At 29.6% G+C, this 12443-nt stretch overlaps 1 long non-coding RNA gene across 1 annotated transcript; it reads left to right on the top strand.

Moving 5' to 3' along the window:
• Positions 1-1009: 1009 nt before the first annotated feature.
• On the top strand, positions 1010-5766 carry LOC134701744 (uncharacterized). Its single transcript, XR_010104193.1, has 4 exons — positions 1010-2057; positions 2566-2658; positions 2948-3004; positions 5214-5766. It is a non-coding gene; the product is annotated as an uncharacterized LOC134701744 (long non-coding RNA).
• Positions 5767-12443: the final 6677 nt, after the last annotated feature.

The raw sequence follows: 12443 nt of genomic DNA, 5'->3' as shown, positions 1-12443 counted from the left end.
AAAATAAACCCTAACTAAGAGATGGATGTCCATCAATGTCTTTATCATGTTTATCTTTTATAGTGTGACGGTTATGTGTATATTTTATATATTCAGCTAGCCTATGTTCAAAATATTTGTATGTGCGTACTAGGTATGTAAAGTAGATGTAAATGATAATACTATAGATTTTTTTTTCAGAGGCTATAAATTGTACATGTACAGTGACAAATGATAACAGTGTGAATGTGAAAAATTGTGAGCTCTGCACATCTACCTCAAGCAATTTTCGTGCTAATGGCAGAATAAAGTAATTAAAATAGCTGCCAAGGTAGTGTGAATGATATGATAATGTACATGTAGTTTGATATGAACTTTAAAGTTTTCTTGCACTAATCTTTGAAATGAAAGAGCTGAATAAGGACTACAAATTGATATAAAAATGTGTGTACACCTAAGTAATACATGTATATTCTTATGGGCCTCAGGAAAAAACAGTCCTACAGCTTACGATGTTAACCTCTTTAAATATGTAAGAAATTGTTATTATATAACATTTACAGAGTAAAAAACAAAAACACTGAAATAAATGTAGATATTGTTTTCAAATCTATATATTATGTATATTGAAGCTCAACATTATGAAAAAATCACACAAGAGAAGAATAACATTCAGATTACAGAAATGAACTTTGCATTATTTTCATAATTGAAAATTCTTAAAACTTAAAACTTTCTCATAAATTCTGTTGATACAATATATACTTCACATTTTACTGCGCTTCAACAATATTTATTTCTCAGATGATTTGCATTATGTTCAGAGTATGAAGATGTAACCTATAAGTGTTATCTATAAACTTGTATGTGGGTTTGAATGAAGAAGAGAGGAAACCCAACATCATTATTACAACCTAAAGATTTGTAAAGATCTATATTCAGTCATAAACTATCATTACAATGCTTGTTCCATTTAAAAAGAAAGACAATTTTTTTTGTAGGAAGTATTTTTTTCAAAAATCATCTTCTCTGAAGCTACTAGACCAATATGAACTGAACTGTACTTGAATTTTCCTTAGGGTATCTTGTTTGTATAAATATTATCCAGGGATTTGATCCTTCATCAATGAAGTCTGATGTTGTAAAAGTAGAACATAGGGGTTAATTGCAGTTTTTGACTAATATCTCAAAGACAAAAGCTGTTAGAGTAAAACTCAAGTTGCTGTTGTTAAAGTAATTATCAGGTTAAGATCTATAGGCCTTGTAATTTTCAGACATATCCAACAACCCATTGTCAGGTTACTGTTCCGAAATAGTTATTTTTTTAGGGAATTTCATTGTTTTTGGTTATTATCTTCAATTTTTTTTGGAGATATATAGAGATAAAATGTTACAGCAAAAAATGTTCAGCAAAGTAAGATCTACACATGAGTCAAATGAGTGAATTTGAAATGAGATATTAAACTGTATGCAATTAAAATAGGAGGAACAATTTATTTGCTTATATTTTAAGATTCTGTGGATTTATTGATTTTCGTGGGATACCAATTTTTGTGGATTACGTGGGTGTAGGTGAACCACAAATTTGAATACTCAACGAAGTAGGAATTTTATATAGGTTTGTTTCAACACATAATAAAAACCATGAAATCAAATATACTAGAAAGCACAATTTTTCCACAATCCAAGAAAACTGGTATCCACGAAAATAAATGAATTCACAGTAAGACAGCTTACATGTTCCTATATCCTTTTTTTATTTATTTTAATTGAAGTAAATGAAAAATATTTCCTCAGGTATGCCCATCTCCTTAGTTATAAAGGCAAAAGAAATGAAAGCTGAAATTATAGAGTATCTGCAGAATTATAAGCCATTTAAATCATTGCCAAAAGTTGGAGATAGCCTGTTTAACCATTATGTTGACAACACTAGAGGCATATCTGAGGAAGTGAGAGATGAATTAACTTCATATCTTAGCTTGACATATAAAGACATTTTCAATCTATCTGTCAGTTCTGACATTCCATCTATGATGCACAACACTATATCATTCATAAACATCATTCAGGAAACAAAGGTACAACTTTTATGAGAGAAAACAATATTTTTTTTTACTTTCTGTTACATAAGGAATAACAGTACTGTAGTTGAAGAGTTGCCACCGTCAATTGTTACAAAGTAGACAGTAAAACAGAGATTTGCGACCCGATGAATGATTTTTTTCAGTGGTTTATTTATGTTAGCTGAAATATTTTTGTAATAGGCCTAGGTAACTATAGCTAAGATGATAGACTTAGTGCCTCATGTTCAATAATATTCATGTAATTACAGTAGCCCATCCAGAATTATTAAAAATGTTACAACTTACATGAACATCAGTGTAAAGGTTAAACTTAATGATATACATTTTCCGTTTTTACAGGAAAACAAAGTTATTTGCTCTTAGATTTTATTCTAAAAAAAATTCCCAATTTGATGTTTAAGGGACCCATTTGAAAACACCTAGAATCATCCCTGGTGGAATAACCTTGGTTTTCTCCTTTTTCATTTACATTGTTATTGTATTTAACCTTTTAATTTTCCAGATTTAAATAATCCAATAGATGTTTGCCTAAATTTAGAAAGGACCAGTGAAACTACTGGAGAATATGAAAGGATTGGTAAAAATACTAAAAAGGGTAAATAATCTAAAGTTTTTACAACTTTATATCAGTCCAAAGATTGTTTGTTCACAGTTTGTCTTTTAAATCTTATTTACAGTCTGAACTGCAACTTGTATACTTTTGAAGATTTGACAGATAAAAGAATTTTATTCAGATTTTGAAAAGGATGATAACAGTTTGTGAAAAGAAGTTTTATCTTTATAATGCACATTTAAAATAGTTTTAATTGTATTAATTCCATACAAATATTTCAGGGAAGGTTAGAATGAATTATTTTTTTTTTAAATCCTTATTTTCATTTCAGATGCAATTACAGGACTTATTAATCATTCATCGACAAAAGATAAAAAATCCGAAATAGGTGAGAAATCATTTAGTATAAAATAATAGTTGGTTAAAACCTCACATTCCCCTCGTATAATTTAGTATACATTTAATAGTTCTTTTAAACTCCACCTTTCCCCAACTTTTCAGCCTCATATATTTTTTTTTTATTTTTCTGTCATTGACCTTATATTATATATATACATTCACTACTAGCTATTGATATATTGTTGATTCATGCTGATATTTAACCCCTTGAAAGCAAAGACGGTTATGATATAGCCCTAGATGCTTTTAAAATAAAATAAAAAACCAACACATTTCTCTTTATATTTGAGATGTTACTTTTACTTCTGAGCTTTTTTGGAAATTTATTATTGTTAAATGTACTTGCAATATTATTATTATTGAAACATATACATTTTGAACTTACCAAATGAATGAAATATAATAAGAGGCATTTTGACATTTATTAAAATTATGCATAATAGATCGAAAGATAGGAGTAAAAGAAACAAAAAGATATGCAAATCCTCATTTGAAAAAAATAAAATATTTTATTACAAACTTATTGTTATTTTACCCTATATTGAATATAAATCAAAGTCAGAAGTATTTTCTTTTCATGTGAGTTATTAAGAAAGTGTTATTTTTAGCTCACCTGGCCCGAAGGGCCAAGTGAGCTTTTCTCATCACTTGGTGTCCGTCGTCATTAACTTTTACAAAAATCTTCTCCTCTGAAACTGCTTGGCCAAATTTAAACAAACATTGCCAAATTCATTATTAGGGTATCTAGTTTCTAGTTTAAAAATTGTGTCCAGTGACCCAGTCAACCAACCAAGATGGCCGCCATGGATAAAAAAAGAACATAGGGGTAAATTCAGAGATAAACGGTAAACAGCAACAATGTTCAGCAAAGTAAGATTTACAAATAAGTCAACATGACCGAAATTGTCAGTTGACCCCTTAAGGAGTGATTGCCCTTTATAGACAATTTTTTTCCATTTTTCGTAAATCTTAGTAATCTTTTACAAAAATCTTCTCCTCTGAAACAACTGGGCCAAACTAAACCGAACTTGGCTACAACTATCATTGGGGTATTTAGTTTAAAAATTGAGTGGCGTGACCTGGCCAACAAACCAAGATGGCCACCACAGCTAAAAATAGAACATAGGGGTAAAATGCAGTTTTTGGCTTATAACTCAAAAACCAAAGCATTAAGAGCCATTTGACATGAAATAAAATTGTTTATCAGGTCAAAATCTATCTGCCCTGAAATTTTCAGATGAATGGGACAACCTGTTGTTGGGTTGCTGCCCCTGAATTGGTCATTTTAAGGAAATTTTGCTGTTCTTAGTTATTATCTTGAATATTATTATAGATAGAGATAAACTGTAAACAGCAATAGGAGGTATTGTCCTTTATAGTAAATTTTTAACAATTTTTCGTAAATCTTCCGTCGTCATTAACTTTTACAAAAATCTTCTCCTCTGATACTACCTAGCCAAATTAAACCAAACTTGGCCACAATCATCATTTGGGTATTGAGTTGTAAAAATGTGTGGCGTGACCCAGTCAAACAATTAAGATGGCCTCCACAGCTAAAAATAGAACATAGGGGTAAAATTCAGTTTTTGGCTCATAACTCAAAAAACCAAAGCATTTAAAGCAAATCTGACAGAAGTAGAATTGTTTATCAGGTCAAAATCTATCTGCCCGGCAATTTTCAGATGAATTGGACAACCTGTTGTTGGGTTGCTGCCCCTGAACTGGTAATTTTAAGGAAATTTTGCTGTTATTGGTTATTATCTTGAATATTATTATAGATAGAGATAAACTTTAAAATACAATAAATGCTGTCAAAGTAAGATCTATGAATAAGTCAATATGACTGAAATTGTCAGTTGACCTCTTTAGGAGTTATTGCCCTTTATAGTCAAGTTTTAACCATTTTTTTGTAAATCTTAGTAATCTTTTACAAAAATCTTCTCCTCTGAAACTACTGGGCCAAGTTAATTATAGATAGAGATAATTGTAAGCAGCTAGAATGTTCAGTAAATTAAGATGTACAAACACATCACCATCACCAAAACACAATTTTGTCATGAATCCATCTGCGTCCTTTGTTTAATATTCTCACAGACCAAGGTGAGCGACACAGGCTCTTTAGAGCCTCTAGTTTTAAAAGCAATGTATTTGCATAATAATAGTCTTTTTAGTTAGTAAAATAAGTTGATGTTTTGTAGGCAGAAAAAGATCAGGAAATAAGAAAATATATACAGCAGAATCCAAGAAGTGTACAGTAAGACTGACTGATATTGGTACTATTAAAAACTTGAAAACATATGTAAACAAGACAGAGAAAAAAAGAAAAAGAAGGAAGATATGTGTAAAGAACTTGTAAAAAAAATGTTAAATGTTAAAGGGGCACTAGCTGTCAAATTCATGTTCACCGATTTTACTTAATTTCTAGTATTTGATTTATAATAATGAATAATGTTAACATTTATCCAACCTATTAAAAGTCTACAATAAATATTAAGAGGACACGGTATAAAATTACATAGCTTCATTTCGTGTGTTCTCAGTCTAGACCGCCATCTAAATAACTATTGAGTTGACCTCTAAAGTCATTCAATGATCATATAAGCGATGTAAACATAAATATAGATATAAATAGATCAAGCAAATTCATGCTCTTGGATTATTCTAGGTCTAGTTAATTTTATATTATACTGTGGATTTGTTTATTTTCGTGGGTACCAATTTTTCGTGGATTGAGGAAAACTTACATGTTCGTGGATATTTAATTTCGTGTTTTTGGAGAAATCTGCATACAAGCCAATAGAAAATTTGGTATTCGTTGAACATTTTATTTCGTGGTTCGTCTGTTCCCACGAAATCCACGAAAATTGATATCCAACGAATAATAATGAATCCACAGTAGATGAAAAATTAATGTTTATCATCGGTTTTTTTTCTGTGGATCAAATCAGTCAATCAATTGATTTACCTTTGTTTCACTTTCAATGTTGATATTCTTTTCCTTTAAATAATTTTACACATTCAATTCATGTGTTATCCATTTCAAGCTAAGGAGTTAAATTGAAGATCACATTAATACAAATTCAATGAGGTTGAATTATTCACTTGCAAGTGAATAATTCATTATCAATGATTTTAGCTTATTTTGACAGAACTAAATCATACTGGCTGCTAAATGCTAAAAGTGAATTATTATTTCACAATTTGTATTTCATTAGTGATTGAGCCAAAAAAATATATATATTAATTGTTTTTTTATATATCTTGTAGCTAGTGCCCCTTTAAGATTTAAATAAGTTCGTCTGATATGAAACAACAAATTCAGGATACTTTGTGTCATATTTCAAATAAGTTGAATGTATATCTACTTATGATAAAACTATGGTATTGCAAAATGTTGTAAATTGTTTTTTGTCTTATTGATGAAAATCGATAATAGGAAAAGTAAAAAAAGCCTGTGAAGTAAGAATATAAGTAAATATATTAATATATAACAAAATCCCTTCAAGAAAATATTGAGACCTTTAGTTTAGTCATGCAGTTCTATGACAGCAGAACTTTTTTATGTTATGCAACTTTACCATAAGTTTGACCAAATAAAAAGGAAATGCAAAGCAAACAATAAAAATCAGGAAAGAGAACACATGGATGTATATTAGTTCTGTTTGACTTGAATTTACATTATTATTTATCTAAAGTTTTTTCAATTTTTCAATAGATAGACTAAGTGTAAATGTTTGTTATGTCTGCAAATTTTCAATATTATTTTTTCATGGAGTAAATGAGTCTGCATTGCAAACAAAAGAGTGTATTACACAGTTCTTTCCATTAAGTTCATATTTATTCATTTATTCAAAAAAAAATCATAATTATGAGTACTGTTTTTTCACTGTGTATTGTATACACCCCTATAACATGTATATAGTATAAGAAGCTTGAGAAAAAAGTTTCCATGTGTATAACAGTGACATATCCGAAAAGTTACAACTTCATAAGTTCAAATTCAGTAAAGTTTTGCTTGAGTCTGATTTTTTTAGCAAGAACTTAATATATATAAAGAAAATTCAAGTCAAAGATGACCTTGATTTTTGCAATGATATATATATATAATACTTTTACTTAATCATTCTCTTGGATAGCAAACTTGTCAAATTTTCAAATTGAATAAAAAAACAAACAAATACTTGTGTTTAATGATCTTCATACTGTTAGCGTTCAGCCAGGATGAAGAGATTATGCCCAAAATTGTCTCTTTATTGGATTGAATCAAAGAGTTTTTATCTTTAATATGAGAAAAGTAGGAAAGTTATAGATACACTGAAAGAGATTGAACCTTATAGTTATTTTTAGTTACAGTGAGGATAATGATATAATAAAGACTATCTTGTGACTTTAATATTTTATTGTTGTTGTTTGTTTATATAAACAATGTATTAAGTTTCTGTGAATAGGTATAGTTTCTTTATTTATTCCATGTTCTGTTACATTATCAGTTTTTTTGTGGACCTTCAGAATTGGTGGATAATCTTTTGCAACATAAATGTCAAAATATTCACGCATCATGCATCTTTAACTTTATTTTTCTTTACCTATAATATGAACCATAATGTATATAGATATAATCCTTTTACTTCATCATTCTGCTTGGATATACAAGTTGTTTAATTATTGAATTGAATAAAAGACAAATACTTGTGTTTAATGATCTTCATACTGTAAGCGTTCAGCCAGGATGAAGAGATTATGCTCATAATTGTCTCTTTATTGGATTGAATGAAAGAGTAAGTTTTTACGTGTCCAAGTCATTATAATGTTAGAGTACAGCTAGGATGAGAAATAAATGCTACAGTGTTAAATTTAAAAACAAAATTGATTAAGAAATATATATTTTAACATCTGAAACAATGATAAGAAATGAATCAAAAGTAATAAGGATATTTTTTTATATATATATGTACATAAATCATGTAAATATTTCTATATGTTGTATTCAAATTGCAATTTTGTACATGTTATATCATGTACAGAAATATTGTACATGTTATAACTTGTATATAATTGCAAAAAAGGCTTGTTATGAACTGTACAAAAATACCTCAAACATAGTATAACATGTACAATACATTGCTTAATAATGGTTTAAACTTTACAAAACTTTAAAATGAATTAAAATAAAGCTGCAAATACATTTAAATTTTTCTGACTAAAACAAAAATAAACTCAGAATGTAATTTTAGAGCACAGTGATCAGAAAGTTTTAGAATTATTTGTATTGCTTCACGATTCATGTTGGCAAAATATGTTTTCATAACATGTTTTAAGCTCACCTGGCCTAAAAGGCCAAGTGAGCTTTTCTCATCACTTGGCGTCCGTCGTCTGTCGTCCGTCGTTGTTAACTTTTACAAAAATCTTCTTCTCTAAAACTACTGGGCCAAATTAAACCAAACTTGGCCACAATTATCATTGATGTATCTAGTTTAAAATTTGTGTTTTTTGACCTGACCAACCAACCAAGATGGCCGGCATGGCAAAAAATAGAACACAGGGGTAAAATGCAGTTTTTGGCTTAAAACTAAAAAAAACAAAGCATTTAGAGCAAATCTGACAAGGAGTAAAATTGTTTATCAGGTCAAGATCTATCTGCGCTGACATTTTCAGATGAATCAGACAACCCATTGTTGGGTTGCTGCCCCTAAATTGGTAATTTTAAGGAAATTTTACTGTTTTTGGTTATTATCTTGAAAATTATTATAGATGGAGATAAACTGAAAACAGCAATAATGTTCATCAAAGTAAGATTTACAAATAAGTCAACATGATCAAAAAGGTCAGTTGAACCCTTTAGGAGTTATTGCCCTTTATAGTCAATTTTAAACCATTTTTTGTAAATCTCCATGATCTTTTACAAAAATCTTCTTCTCTGAAACTACCGGTCCAAATTAATCCATACTTAGCCACAATCATCATTGATGTATCTAGTTTGAAAATTGTGTTTTTTGACCCGGCCAACCAACCAAGATGGCTGCCACGGCTAAAAATAGAATATGGAGGTTAAATGCAGTTTTTGGTTATTACTCAAAAACCAAACATTTAGAGCAAATCTGACAATGGGTAAAATTGTTTATCTGGTCAAGATCTATCTGCCCTGAAATTTTCAGATGAATCAGACAACCCATTGTTGGGTTGCTGCCCCTAAATTATTAATTTTAAGGAAATTTTACTGTTTAAGGAATATGACAGTTAACTTGATATTTATTACAACTGAAAAATCTTAAAAGACATTTTTCGATTCATCTGAACTTATCTATTCTATTTATTCGATGATCAATTTAATTATTCATTAATATAAATATTTATTTATTCTTTTATTTTATTTAAATCGTTATTTAAATTCTTATTATTAACACTCTGTATTATACCACATTTGTATATCTATACTCTCCTGAAGGAGGATAATAAACATATATAATAATGGTTATTATCTTGAATATTATTATGGATAGAGATAAACTGTAAATAGCAAAAATGTTCAGCAAAGTAAGATTTACAAATTAGTCAAGAGAACCATATGGTCAGTTGACCCCTTCAGGAGTTATTGCCCTTTATAGTCCATTTTTTCGTAAATCTAAGTAAACTTTTTCAAAAATTTTCTTCTCTGAAACTACTAAGCCAAATTTTACCAAACATAGCCATAATTATTATTAGGCTATCTAGTTTAAAAATTGTGTTTTGTTACCGAGCTAACCAACCAATATGGTCGCTACGGTTGAAAATAGAACATAGGGGTAAAATGCAGTTTTTGGCTTATAACTCAAAAATCAAAGCATTTAGAGCAAATCTGACAGGTAGTAACATTGTTAATCTGGTCAAGATCTATCTGCCCTGAAATGTTTAGATGAATCGGACAACGCGATGTTAGGTTGCTGCCCCTAAATTGGTAATTTTAAGGAAATTTTGCTCTTTTGGGTTATTATCTTGAATATTATTATAGATAGAGATAAACTGTAAACAGCAATAATGTACAGCAATTTAAGACTCAAAAATAAGTCAAAATGACAAAAGTGGTCAATTGACCCCCTAAGAAGTAATTGTCCTTTATAATCAATTTTTTAAATTTTTCATAAAATTTGTAAATTTTTACTAACATTTTCCACTGAAACTACACGGACAAGTTCATTATAGACAGATAATTGTAAGCAGCAAAAAATGTTCAGTAAAGTAAGATGTTCAAACACTTCACAATCACCTTAACACAATGTTTTCATGAACTGTCTGCTTCCTGTGTTTAATTTACATATACCAAGGTGAGCGACACAGGCTCTTTAGAGCCGCTAGTTAATATATATTATATTCAGTCCACCGTGGCCTATAGAAGTTTTATGCTGTTTGACCCACTGCAATGATGAATTATAAGAATTAGTTATAAACTGTTTATATTTTGTCATTGTTAAAAATAATTGGATATATTAAACTATATTTTGTTGATTCTTGATTAACCTTCAAGGGTCACATTAAAGACCAAATAATGGACATTCAAAGAGTGTTTTAAAAACACTATCCACATGATTGTCTGAAGGTTTGCTATGGTGTAGAAGCATCTTGAAAACATATCTGCTTCTATCCTTTTTCCTTTTTGGGGCGGGCAAGAATATTGTTCTTAATAGGGAACTATAATTAAATAGTTAGGGAAAAAAGGAAAAGGGATATTGCAATTCTATCATGAATAAGCTAATTCTTCATTTAAACTTTGGTCATGATGGTGAACCCAGTGTGGTTACCATTGCGCCCCAGACCAAAGTTCATTTAGCACTAAAAAGAAGTGAGTTTTTATTAGATGTTGTTAATAATTATATGCAAATGCAAAATGAAAATGATGTAATAGAAATAGAAATTATTTTATCAGAGTATAATCGCAATTTTACATTAGGCTTTTTATTTAAATGCTTAGTAAATGACAATAGTGAAGTAAAAAGATGCAGAGAGGGCAAAACAGCTCTTCTTGTTCCACTGATTGAAAAGTTCCAACTGGAAACAGACTTTGTTAAACTGCTTCTGCCACGAAAAATCAGTGCAAAAAATGCTGTTGCAATTCATTCGCTTTATATCAAACCAATGTATCGTTCTGTCATTAATGAGTTTTATTTACTTGATTTACATGGAGTTAATTTACAGGGACATATAAGTGCAGAAGATTTTATGAGGTTATTGCATGAACTTAAAACCTGTCATGCTCATTATTTAGTGCACATTTTACCAGTTTGCATTTGTTTGAGATGCACTGAGTATAGACATGAAAGACTTAATCAGCTTTCAGAATGTACCTATGCAACACCTTACCATGGTCCTATTACAAATAGCCCTTTTCGTAATTTACCAGTAGGACAACAACAGTTAACAGGTGGCAGACCTGGCTAATGGTATTCTGTTATTCCATAGTTTACATGTATCACATGATCACATTATTTTATTGTTATGTATTTATTATGCTAATAAATTATTTTAATCATATATAAGTTTCTAGTAGTTGTTGATTTATTGATAGAAGAAACATACTAAAAATAATAAAACAGAAAAAAAGGATTTGAACATGTTGAAATGGCCATATTTTTTAATGAATCCTTAAGAACTCAAGGTTTGTTGATTATACGAATCAGTCGCTAAAAGGAAATAAAAGAACAACAAAAATACTAAACTCCAAGAAAAATCTAAGTAAAAAACATCGCAAATAGCCTGTCCAAAACAAAAGTTTATAAAAACGGACAAACTGATAAACAACTGACATATTCTTAACTTGGTACAGGACATAATTTAAAAAAATGGTTTCAGTTCCACCAGGTTTATGCTTTTTAATGTTTGTTATTGTCTTGATGTATTATTGTGTTTCATTTAGCTTGTTGAATTTGTTGCTTTGTTGCTTATAATTTTTTACCTCATTTGACAAGAGACAGTGCCCTTTTTTTTAATTTTTGTATTAACGTGGACTGAGACTCTCCATGTTGGGGTATTTTAAAGTTTCTCAACATAACAGTTTTATTTCTTATTTTCCTCCTTCCATAGTAATAAACTCTAGACATGAAATAACTTTTATAGTTGGGTAAGGTTTAATGATTGCCAAATGATCTACTATCCAGCCAAAGAAAATGAATATTACAGTATAGCCTTCATCATGAAAAAACTCTTTAATCGTACTGAAAGCAACAGTAATATACCGCCATAGTCATAAATCTAATTAAACAATAAAAACAAATCCGGATTACAAACCAAAACCAAACAATCAACTACAAGAGGAAAACAATAGAACAGCAAAACAACTGAACTACAACAAAAATAAACGCCAAGTTGAACATACATATAAGCTGTATAGTCAGAAATAACATTCAGAGACACAGTTGAAAGAGATTATTCAAAAGTTGAGACCAAGTTAAGGATAA

Source organism: Mytilus trossulus, unplaced genomic scaffold (genome assembly GCF_036588685.1).
Source record: "Mytilus trossulus isolate FHL-02 unplaced genomic scaffold, PNRI_Mtr1.1.1.hap1 h1tg000262l__unscaffolded, whole genome shotgun sequence".
Taxonomy (NCBI): domain Eukaryota; kingdom Metazoa; phylum Mollusca; class Bivalvia; order Mytilida; family Mytilidae; genus Mytilus; species Mytilus trossulus.
This window is presented reverse-complemented; position numbering and strand designations above follow the sequence as displayed.